We start from the raw sequence: 13,317 nt of genomic DNA, 5'->3' as shown, positions 1-13,317 counted from the left end.
TTCAATAATCATTACATCTTTCAAAATTGAGAGAAAAATTTCAAGATTATACTATTTAACTTATCAAGTCACGTTATTGTTGAATGCAAAATAATAAAATATAACTTCTGTATTTAAGTATTCCTGTATTGATCTATTCCCCGCTCATTGTCAAGTATTTCACTCTATCCCACCACCCCTAATATTGATTAAGCGGTTCATCTGTGTAGCTGACCTTGAGTAACTCTCCAATCCTCGCACAGAATTTTTCAAATTTCTTTCGGTATTTCAAGGTTGCATAGCTTTCAAAAATGTTTGTTGGTCATTTAGACCAATAGCTCAACAACCTAGTCAGCACCGAGGTAATTGCTTTCTTTCAGCATATGTTGTAAGCATTGTTCTTCATTACATACTTTTATGTAGTAAATGGTATCTATTCTATTAGTTGAAACAAACACTAAATGAAATCATTGAAAATTATTTTTCATCTCATGGATCGCTAGGGCGAGGAGAATACCGAAACGAGAGCACTAACTTGATATAAAGATACGCGACTACACACAAATTAAAACTTGTTTTCTTGCATTGAAACAGAGTTCGTACGCTCCGGGAATTCCGGGAAAACCGGGAATTGTCAGGGAAAATGACACTGTCAAAAATGTCAGGGAAAAGTCAGGGAGTTTTCAAATTTTGTCCTCCAAAAATTTTTTTCCCAAGGAATTAAGTACCATGAGATCTAGTCTTCGTTTTTATTGTGATTTCACGGAAAAAATTGTAAATTTTTATCGAAACCGACGCTGGCACTTAAAAACGGCGATCGAAAAATGAACGTTTTTTTTCACAACGAAAGATGCGCCAAAAGAGCGAAGATTTTCTTACATGGTGTTAGTGAGGGGAACGCATTTCTTTCTACTACCTAAAGTTTTAGATGGGTTGCCACAACATTCTGTTCGGTTCAGGGTTCGTACGCTCCGGGAAAACTTGGAATTATCAAGGAAAATAGCTTAGTCAAAAATGTCGGGGAAATTTCCAAATGTGTCCCCAAAACTTTTCTTTTCCCAAATTTTTCCCAGGGAATTTTGTTTTATGAGATCTAATCTTCATTTTTATCGATGTATTTAAAAAAAATTGTAACAATTTTAAAGCAATGATAAAAGTGGCGACCCAAAAAGTCTTCAGCAGTCGCCATTTTTGGCTCTCAGTAGTTCCCAAGGAAAAAAAAAATCAGGTGAACAGCTATTATGCGCAAACTCAACAGGAGAGAAGACAATTTACTGCTTCGAAAGCACAACCTGTAGATGGGAGGGTCGATCGGGGAAAATCTTTTTTTTTTTGATCGGAAAATCATTTCAGCTACGTGTGAAACAGAGTCGCCATCTTTGGTCATTCACAAGATGGAAGTAGATACGATCCTAAAATACCTAAGTTTCTAAAAACAAAGTAGAATTGGATGTTTTCTTTAATTGAAAACTGATGAAAATAACAAAAAATGGTCTGCAAATTGTTTTTCTATTAATATTTAAAATAATTTTCTTGAGAAATGAAAAATTTTGTTCTTAAAACTTAATCTTATCCTCACTGCCTCGGACGCAAATGTGATAAAAACTTTTCAATGAAGTGTAGTTTCATGAAGATTTATTATTTTTTAATTGTCTTCATGTGACAAAAAAGTTATTTCTTTTTTTTGGGCATAGTCGCCATATTTGGTCATTCCCAAGATGGAAGTACGCAAGACTTTTTAAGTGCCTAAGTTCCCGAAAACGGCATTGGATGTTAATTGCAATGCAAACTATTGAAAACAACACAAATTGTGCCTTTTTTTTCGGATAATTTGTAATTATTTTCTGGAAAAATGCAAAATTTAATCTTCATAACATGTTTTTTGTTTTAATTGATTTAGACTCTTATGTGCTAAATACTGACTATTTTGCTTTTATTGTAGTTTTTTAAGGATTAATAATTATTTATTACTACTTTTATACTACAAATCCAGAAATCTACTTATTATTTTAAATTTTTCACTTTGTCATCATATTTGATCGTTTGCACTATGGAAGTAGACTTAAACTTCCAGAAACAGAATTGGATGTTTATATCAATGCGTAATATTGAAAATAACATTAAATGTGCAAAAAGTTATGAATTTTTGAAAATTAACTATTACTTTCTGGAAAAGAAAATTTGAAATTTTAATGTAAGCGTCCTTTAATATGTGAAAAAGAAAAAAAAAGAGATTATTGGCATTGACCTATGATCGGCAGATGTTGATTTTTGTTACTATGCATTACATGATATGCCGATTGATGCAACAAGTTAATCGTATTTATACTGAAATTTAGCTTTGCATTTTGCTCAATATGTTTTGTGTAACCTACTTATAAGAAAATAAAAAAGTATTGTAAACCAAAAGCGGATGCTAAAAAGTTGCTGCTGGACTACAGCAAAACGCTATAATATTACGCGTGACATCAAAGAAACGCTAAAATAAGTTGAAAGTACTCTGTTTTCAACAAATAGTAAACAAATTAAAACAATTTTGAACAAAATGTTTAAAAAAAACTTAAAATTTCGACAGAGAAAACAAAGGGGAAAAAAATCCAAGGTTTTTTTTTTTTTATTTTTTAAATCTAAGGGGAGAAGTTTCAGTTCTTCTGCATTGCTACTCTAAACAATTTTAATTATTTTGAAAATATTACTATTTAAGCTTAAATTTTGAATGAAGCAAGTTACCTGGAATTTTCTAAAAAACCACCTGGAAAACCTGGAAAAGTCAGGGAACTTTTTTTAAACAAAAGTGTATGAACCCTGTGAAATGATTGAGGGCAGAAAGGAAACATTTTTATGCACTTTTCATTTGTTCTTTTTTATTTACTAATTGTATATTAGAGAAAAAGTTAATGGCTGAAACAAGAACAAGTAATTACCTTTTTAAGGACTTTAATCACAAAATGGATTTTTTTATTGAGTATTTTTTTCGAAAGATGTAGTGGAAAATTTTCCTTCCCTCATTACTACAGGGTACCTTGCTGGATATTGTGCTTTAATATGTTAGATATCCAGGTCTTTAGTACATTGGCTGGATCAGCTACTGGATTGTAAAAAATAAACCACATACTATGTTCTAATTCGTCCCTATGTCAGATTAGACCTATGCAAAACTGATTGAAAGTGCCACTAATAACGGTCAAAATGATGATAGTGTTTTGGACCATCCTGAAATTGCTGATAAGGGAAGAAATATTATCTTGAAATTTAATTGAATCATCATATAAAGCAATAAAAATAACTATTCAGCTAACAGGGAAACTTGATTTGATCAGAGAAGCCTTGTCTATCTTTTAAATAAAAGATACAACATGCTATGCCTCTTTATAGTGAAGTTGTAGAGACTAAATAAAAATTCCGTTATTAAAGCCTTTATATTATTATATAAAATTATATTAATATATAAAATAGGGTGGGTTGAAAAACATTTTAATGTTCTAATCAATTTCTAATGGCACGGAAACTTTCACATTAACATCCTAATAACGGGGAAAATGTTGATAATTTTTTAAATTAACTTTTGAAATTGCGCAAGAGCCCTCAAGTTGGCAAAAAATAGAAAAAATCGGCAATTTTTAAAGACTTATAATTTTTTCAAAAAAAAAAAAACTTCATTTCTAATAGTATAAAACTGAACTTTGTAGTTACCAAAATGTATGGAAAAAACTTGGGGCAACATTATCGATCATTTGAATTCGCACAGAAAGCCATAAAATAGCATTTTTCAAGTAGAACTCCTATTATTTCAACAATTCTTAAGCTGACATTTAAGTAATAAAAATATACTATTAAACACCCGTTTTAATGTTTTACATACATTTCTCTTGTGCTGAAATGATTCAGGTCTCACCACGTGCAGGCCCGTCATTTCAAATTTTTCCGGGGTGGGGAGAGTTAAAATGTGCAAATTCAATGGAAATTTCCACATAAAACAGCAAAAATTACGCCTACCCAAATGTAAATACATTTATTTCTCAAATCCATGGTGGGGGAGGGCTGTGGACCACCCCCTCTCCCCTAAATAATGAGAAATACGAAGTCCTAACACCCAGTTAGCACAGTTAACCATTGTGCGAGTAACTGAGGGGTCTGAGGTTCTTAACAGCTAATTCTGGATCACAAGTTGAAATAATTTCTGCCAACGGAGTATCGAAATTTCAACAAAAAGATAAAATTTCCGTGCCATACTTAGTCAGCAGAGAGATGTGTAAAACGTGTGACAGAGACTGGTGGAAAAGTTTGTAGTAATGAAAACCCAAATGGTTTTCTTCAGTAGACAACATTCAGATGAAGATCTGTGATGAAACAATTGATACTAAGTCAGAATTAAAAGAACTTCAACAGAAAAATCACACACAAATTGGTTGTTTGGGTAGGGTGTGTGTGTGTGAGGGAGGAGGAGAGAACTGGACTTGCTGCTACCTCCACATGGTGAGTCCTGAGTCATTTTAACATAATGGAAAAATAAATAAAGCATTAAAACGGATGTTTAACATTCAATTGAAAGCCATAGCCCTGCCATAACTTAAATATTTGATACCACACTCAATCGGTAGAAGAAGCTACATTTGTGACAGAGGCTGAAGGAAAATGTCACAAGCATGAAAACAGAGAAGGTTTTAACAGTAAATAACAATCAGATCAAGAACATTTGATACAAATTCAGAATTTAAAGAACTTCAGCATAATGAATCGCATCCAAATTGATTGTTTAATCGGGTAAGGTGGTGAGTAAGCCCCCTACCTGCTGCAGGCATCGCAGCGTTCCTATATTCCTATATTTTCCTATATTTCTGGAAAAGGTTCCTATTTTCCTATAATTCCTATATTTTCAGTTTCCGCTTCCTTTTTTTTTTTTACTTTTCCCCCGACTTTTTGCTACTGCATTTCCGCGAGCGACGCGCAGACGCCATTTTATCTAAGCAGGGCTCCCAAATGGTCCGCTTTTCCCGCCAAAGTTCGTTTTTTATGGTAAAGTCCGCTTTAGACCGCTTTTTAACATTTCAGTCTGATTAGTCCGCTTTTACATAGTTTTTACTTAAATAGGGTCTGGTGGGGTAAAGTGGTCATAAAATCGTAGGTTTTCAACTTACGTGGATAATAAATACAATAAATTCTTTAAATACTTCAACTTTTTTTGTAATTATTTTACATTGCATTATTAAAGAACACGTACATTGAATTTCAGGAAAAAAAAATATTGATTTAAGTAGTTTTATAACATTTCAATTTCCCTTTGTATTTATGACCACTTTACCCCATGGGGTGGGGGAAAGTGGTCATAGCATGGGGTAAAGTGGTCATAGTTAAAAACAGCTACAAAACTGTTACAAATAACCCTATTATTTGTATATTTTGGTTATTTTTATAGTTACAAGTACATGTACGAGTATATGCGGGTATGCACGAGTATATACGTGCTGTTTAAACAAGAGTAAACATGTTCATATATGAATAAATACATGTATACATCAGATACATGCATGCGCCTACTCAAGTATATTCGTGTATACACGAGCGTATAAGCATGTATACGTGATTGCCTACAGGAGTGTATACGTGTCTACACGAGTATATACGAGTCACGTGTATATGCGAGTATATACGCGCAAAACGAACATCATTTGCGTGTTTGCACATGTATCTCGAGTATATATGTGCATACCTGAGTTTCTGAGTATATACGTGTATAGTCGACGTATATACGCATATATAAGTGTACATAGATACACTACTGGCCATTAAAATTGCTACACCAAGAAGAAATTGCCAGAATGAAGCTAAATTTTACATACGTGATAATAAAATTGACATTAGAAAGTGATTACAAAATTTAAGCAAATTGATCATTTATGGTTGGAAAAATCTCGAATAAATGGAGGTTTAAGTACCCTGTTAAGCCACCTCTAGCGTGAATGTACGATGTACTTGAAGCGAAACAATCGGGCATTGATACATAACAGTCTCCTACGATATCCTGCGTCATCTCGTACCACAGTTGCTGTAAACGTGCCACTCATTCAATCAAACTCATACGTGTTAGCACTCACGACGGGGCTCCCAGGAACCATTTTTTAACATGACAATGCTCGGTCAAACAAAGCAAGGGTGTAAAGGGATTTCCTCTTCCGCATTATCACTTTCTCTGGTCTGCGCGATGCTCTGGTCTGCGATTTGTGACTTGTCACAAATTGAGCATATCTGGGATCACTTGAGACGGTAAATTGGACAGCCTGTAAATTTGATCAAATTAGTGGCGCGTTTACAGCAATTGTGGTACGAGAAGACGTAAGACATCGTACGAAACTGCTGTACCTCAATGCTCGACCGTATCGGTTCTTAAATTCCAACTAGAGGTGGCGCAACAGGGTACTTAAACCTCCATTCATGTGAGATTTTTCCAGTAATAAATGATCATTTTGCTTTCATTTTGTAATCGTTTTCTAGTGTCAATGTTGCCATCACGTGTGCAAAATTTTGTTTCATTCAGATTATTCCTTCTTGGTGTAGCAATTTTAACGGCCAGTAGTGTATTTACATACATATACGGGTATACAGGAGTTAATGTGTGGATATATCCAGTGCGTGTTTGGTACGTGCCTACTCACGTATATATATATATATATATATATATATATATATATATATGTGGAAGCAAGAGTTTATACGTATGCTTACGTGTAAACACGATTATATACTTGTTAGACGTATATACGTACATTTACGTGTAAACATCAGTACATGTATCCACGTATATCTACGAGTATATCCGCTAATATACATGTATGCTTACATAGTGAATCCAAGATCTTGGGCAAAATCTAAGTGGTGTGAAAGGGAAGGATAAGAAGCAAAGAATCGTAAGGAACTTATGGTCGTTGACGCGCTACATGCACACAAAGCCAGAAATCGATGGAATGAAAATAGGTCACAAATTTGTTACACAAAGATGATTTTACCCGACATTTTAATTCTTAAGAAATATTTAGACAGTTGTTAAAAAGTAAGGCCTGTAATAGCTCTAATACACGCATCGCAACAAAGGCGCAGCGACTGATGAAAGTTTTTCAAGAGTCTCGTAATTGCAACAGAGTGATTACGATGCATGTATTACAGATGCCGGCCGCAAGTTTCATCAATGACTTTAAAACTTTCTTAAGTCGTTGTGTAAAATTGTCTTTTTTGTAATAAATTTGTGACCTGTTTTGCATTCATTAGTTTCTGGCTTTGCGTGCATGTAGCGCGTCAGCGTTGAGTTTGTGGCCATATGTTTCTTATGATTCTTACTTCTTATCCTCCTCTCTAACACCTTTTAAAAATTTGCCCAAGAGTTTAAACTCACCCTGCATGCATGTATATCATATGCTAGTATGTAAGTGTCAGCTCGAGTATGTACGTGTATATACGTCGTGTCTACCTGAGTATATAAGTGTTCGTATAAGTACGAGTAAAAAGCGGGTATATACGTGTATAGTCGAATGTATATCTGTATAGATAAAAAATACTACGAGATACCCAAATACGTGTTTATTGGTGCATTTATGTGAATACGTATATATACGTGCCTACACGAGTATATGCGTATGCATGCGCATATACTCATATATTTAACCTTGTTTACTGTAAAAACAATACATATTAAGTGAAATTAATATTTAATTGATACCTGCCTTATACTTAAAGATTAAGTGATTTTAAAAGAACAATATTCGTTAAGCCTAATATTATGACCACTTTACCCCATCTTACTAAAATTGTTCTAAAAAATTATTGAAAAGAGATTCAGCTAACTGCTAATGAGTATGAGTTCTTGAGACATGTAGGAAGCTTCCTGTGCAGTCAATCTGTTCATAATTCTAACAAACAAAATTTCCCAAGGAAGTTAAAAAAGGTGTTTATATTTTTAAAAAAATCATAATCACTCAAAATATTTTTTTTTACCAAATAAAATTTTGCCAGTTGTAAAATTTTGTATTCAAAATGTAGTTTCTAACTGCACTACTCTAAAATGAAATTTTCACATTCATTCGAACATTTATTTTTAAGGTATAGCCATTTATTTGAATTATGACCACTTTACCCCATTGACCACTTTCCCCCACCAGACCCTATCACATTTTAAAAGTTTTTTCATTTCGTTAAAAGTTACTGTACACCCAAACACGCCGCCGCAGCGCGTGTTAAACCAAGTTCGTACGCCCATTAAAAAAACCTTGAAAGGTTATTGGAAAAAAAAGGTCTTTTTTTTTTTCAAGTGCTTGAAAACCTTGAAAATGTATGAAAAGTTTCTTTATTGCTTGAATTCTTTCAAAAATCATTGGATTGTGTTTCAATAGTGCAATTTTCTGAACATATATATATTCGGTTTGATTTATCGCGAAAAATTGCTTTCGTGTTTAAGGTTTCAATCCCTTTGCATCTTGTTAATATTTTGATGTTTTTACAATCCAAAGTGATTTTGACATGACCTTAGCTTAGCTTATTTTTCGTTCAATTTCAATAATTAACGAAGGAATTATTTTGGAAACTATGGCAACATTGAACTTACTCGGATTTCGCGGAAAAATGCTTCTCGCGTTTGAAATTTTAATCCTTTTGCATCTTGTAAATATTTTGATGTGTTCCACAATTGGAAGTTATTTTAACATATGCTACCTTAGTTTAGTTTATTTTTCGTTTAATTTTGGTAATTAAAGAAGGGAAAAATTTGGAAACCATGACAACATTGAACTTATTTGTACTTCGCGGAAAATTGCATCTCGCGTTTGAAATTTCAATCCTTTTGCATCTTGTGAACATTTTGATGTTTTTGACAATTGGAAGTTATTTTGACATATACTGATATAGATTACCTTATTTTTCATTTAATTTCAATAATTAACGGAGGAATTATTTTGGAAGCCATGGCAACATTGTACTTACTCGGATTTCGCGGAAAAATGCTTCTCGCGTTTGAAATTTCAATCCTTTTGCATCTTGTAAATATTTTAATGTGTTCCACAATTGGAAGTTATTTTGACATATGCTACGTTAGTTTAGCGTATTTTTCGTTTAATTTCAATAATTAACGAAGGAATTATTTTAGAAACCAGGGTAACATTGAGCTTATTCGGACTTCGCGGAAAATTGCTTCTCGCGTTTGAAATTTCAATCCTTTTGCATCTTGTAAACATTTTGATGTATTTGACAATTGGAAGTATTTTGACATATGCTGCTATAGATTAGCTTATTTTTCATTTAATTTCAATAATTAACGAAGGAATTATTTTGGAACCCATGGCGACATTGAACTTACTCGGATTTCGCGGAAAATTGCATCTCGCGTTTGAAATTTCAATCCTTTTGCATCTTGTAAATATTTTGATGTTTTTGACAATTGGAAGTTATTTTGATATATGCTGCTATAGATTAGCTTATTTTTCATTTAATTTCAATAATTAACGAAGGAATTATTTTTGAAACCATGGCAACATTGAACTTACTCGGATTTCGCGGAAAAATGCTTCTCGCGTTTGAAATTTCAATCCTTTTGCATCTTGTAAATATTTTGATGTGTTCCACAATTGGAAGTTATTTTAAAATATGCTACCTTAGTTTAGCGAATTTTTCGTTTAATTTCAATAATTGACGAAGGAATTACTTCGGAAACCATGGTAACATTGAGCTTATTCGGACTTCGCAGAAAATTGCTTCTCGCATTTGAAATTTCAATCCTTTTGCATCTTGTTAATATTTTGATGCTTTTTACAATCCAAAGTGATTTTGACATGACCTTAGCTTAGCTTATTTTTCGTTTAATTTCAATAATTAATGAAGGAATTATTTTTGAAACCATGGCAACATTGAACTTACTCGGATTTCGCGGAAAAATGCTTCTCGCGTTTGAAATTTCAATCCTTTTGCATCTTGTAAATATTTTGATGTGTTCCACAATTGGAAGTTATTTTAACATATGCTACCTTAGTTTAGTTTATTTTTAGTTTAATTTTGGTAATTAAAGAAGGAAAAAATTTGGAAACCATGACAACATTGAGCTTATTCGGACTTCACGGAAAATTGTATCTCGCGTTTGAAATTTCAATCCTTTTGCATCTTATAAATATTTTGATGTGTTCCACAATTGGAAGTTATTCTGACATATGCTACTTTAGGTTAGCTTATTTTTCATTTAATTTCAGTAATTAACGAAGGAATTATTTTGGAAACCACGGTAACATTGAACTTACCCGGACTTCGTGGAAAATTGCTTTTTGTGTTTGAAATTTCAATCTTTTTGAATCATGTAAATGTTGAAATATTTTTCCCAATTGAATGTTATTTTCCCATATGCCACCTTAGATTAGCATGTTTTATGTTTAATTTAGTAGAAAATAAATGTTTTATGGGAAACATGCCAACATTGAACTTGGTTCGTGAAAATATGCTTCTGTGAGCTTTCAATAGTTTTGCATCTTATAAATATTTTTATATTTATGACAATTAGAAGTTCTTTTGACATGATACGTTTTAATTTTTATTTAAATAACTAAAAAATTAATAATTTTTGTGTTTAGTTCGAGTTTATTTAGTTTTTCAAACTTAATTTTGATTATTCTTTGCTTATTTTCATTTATTACTGTTTTTTTGTGTGGGGGGGGGATATTAAATTTGAATAATTGAGTACATAGCGTTTTAAAGTAGCATTTGTATATGAAACAAAGTTGAAGTATGTAATTTCATCAAGTTGAATTTGTGTACATCATTTCATTGTCATGATGCCTGCTGTTGTTCTCATGTGCCAGCTAGGCTGGCAATTTGGGATGCGCTGCTTCATTTTTCCAACCGCACTGTCATTTGATGTGAAGTCCGACTTCCACAGTACACACATGTCATAAGGACCAGTTTATAGGGTAGGCAATTGTTCACAGCATAACATTAGATTCACACAAAGAAAGGACAAAAGAAAGTACGTCCATGCCCGAGCCAGGATTCGAACACGGACCTTCCTGTCGCAGTCAGATTTCTCTGACCACTAGACAAGGCAGGTGGCATGATGCCTGCTAAGGGGGGATTTGTCCCCCCCCCCCTAATCATGGCCCTGCAATCATGGAGTAATTTTTTAATGTAAGCTTTATGATTCTTGAAAATATACTTTGAATATGAAAATTGCTAAACTAAGCCTCATGTGATCTGCTTCCCTTTGTGATTGAGCATTTCAGACATTTTTAGGAAAACTTTGAATACAGTAGATCTGTTTGGTGTGTAATAGATTCATATCGGTTGTGAAGGGTATAATGCTATTAAGAAGCATTACAAGACAGAAAAACACAAAAATAATTTTAAACTAAGGAAAGATGAAGCACAGCTTCATCTTTCCTTCTGTGGGACTACCAGCAACCCCCCCCCTCCCATCCAAATGTTTGTGTAAATAATATTATTATTCAATGGATAAAAAGAACAGTTGTGCAGAAGATAAAGGAATTGTATCATTAAAAATCTCAGTATTATGGTTAATTAACAAATTATCTTCATGGATTTAGCAGCAGGCAGCTAATTTGCCTTTTGGTGCTTCCTTTAAATTAAATGAATGGTCCTCCCAAGGTCATCTTTTTAATCCTAACTGGTCCTCTTTAGTCCTCTTTTTAGTTGAAAATGGTCTCCTTCCTTTTCTAAAGCTAAAATGTGTTGAGTGCCCTGTACTGTGTTTCTTCCTGAGTGGAGCAGCGGTTGACTTTAGCTCGTCTCTGCAGCTCAATTCTGAGCCCATGAAGCTCCTGCGCAAGCCCTCAAAACTTCACTTTCGAACTCGGCGTCGATGAACTTGGGCGATCATGATGGGCGCATGGGCTGTGTAGGTTTTGATGATGTCATTCTAGGAAGGGCTCTCCGGCCACTTACCGTTTCAGGTCTCCACACGCACGATTTTTTTCTTTTTTCGGAACTTTGCGTTTGACTATGGTTGCAATTATTGCTACTTGCGGGATAGCTCATCTCAACTTCGATTGTTTTGGTTTTAATTGTGTGGAATGTAGATGCTGCAGTTCACGTATCAACTAAACGTTCATTTTAATAATAATGCCTCCGAAGAGGCCGCACAGCCAAGTTTTCAAAAAAGAATACGCAAAGCTGTTCTCGATTTTAAAAGAATTGAGGAAGTCGGAAAGACATGCACACTTTGGGGTCGTTCCAGACACAAATTGGGTCCGCTTTGCGGCCCCTTCACAAATTTATGCATCGTAAAAGCGGCCCCATTCACAAAATTCCACATTCAATAGCAGCTCATTCACAAAATAAATATACAAACAACATAATAGGGTAAATCTGGAGCTATCATTTTTTTCCAATCGGAAAGCTACCGGACCAGCAGCTACGTGTGAAACATAGTCGCCATATTTGGTCATTCACGGGATGGAATCAGACAAGATGCTTAAGTGCTTAAAAGTCTAAGAACAAAGCAGAATTGTATTTTTAGACTTATTTATGCGTATGTATTGCACTTATGTCAGGTAGTGTTATTACATGTTTTTAATCAAATAGTAGTGCAGTCGAACCTGTTTATCTCGAACCTGCCTATCTCAAAAACCTCTCTGTGTCGAAGTTTTACATTTTCCCTGCACATAAAGTATTAATTCAATGTTTTCCCCCATGTTTGTCTTGAATGAAATTTTCTGAAAACCTGCATAACTCGAATTTCGACTTAAGTGTCTTTCTTGAATTCCATCCACAACAATCTTTATTGACTGGAATTTGGAGACAGAAAGCACTTTTCTTAATATTAGCAGTCACATAATCCTCCAGAATTAAAACTTTATGTACAAAAAGCAAGTTTTCCAGCAATTAAATCCATTCTGAAACTGAGAGGAAGGGGACATTGTTGATTAGTAAAATTGCTCCCAAAGTTTTACTTTCGAGTCATTGCTCTAATTACTTATTTTTAGAACTTTTTTCAAAACTTCTGTATCTCGAAGCCTCCATATCTCGAATTTTTCTTATGTGCCGTAAAATTCGAGATAGACAGGTTCGACTGTATTGCATTTTGAAAAAAAAATGTCCTACTGGCCTGCCTTGTTATAAAAACTCCTGTATGTCCACTTTTTTTTATTTTCAAAATGTTCCTATATTATTTCGAAAAATTCCTATATTGTTTACAAAAAATTCCTATATTTTCCATCGAATTCCTATATTTTTTTCAGGAACTTCCTATATTTTCTATCCAATTCCTATATTTTTTTCAGAAAATTCCTATATTTTCCTATATTTTTGTTGGCAAATGTCACTTCTATTCCTGCTGCTGTCATCACCTCACATTTAGGC

The 13,317-nt window shown here is 33.6% G+C and overlaps 1 protein-coding gene across 2 annotated transcripts in view; it reads left to right on the top strand.

The window, feature by feature from the left end:
* Positions 1 to 13,317, top strand: part of LOC129218028 (rho GTPase-activating protein 26-like) — a 194,818-nt gene that overhangs the window by 116,839 nt on the left and 64,662 nt on the right. The window lies entirely within an intron of this gene.

The sequence above is a fragment of the Uloborus diversus genome, chromosome 3 (assembly GCF_026930045.1).
Source record: "Uloborus diversus isolate 005 chromosome 3, Udiv.v.3.1, whole genome shotgun sequence".
Taxonomy (NCBI): domain Eukaryota; kingdom Metazoa; phylum Arthropoda; class Arachnida; order Araneae; family Uloboridae; genus Uloborus; species Uloborus diversus.
The sequence above is the reverse complement of the archived record's forward strand: the minus strand, read 5'-3'. Positions and strand labels throughout refer to the sequence as shown.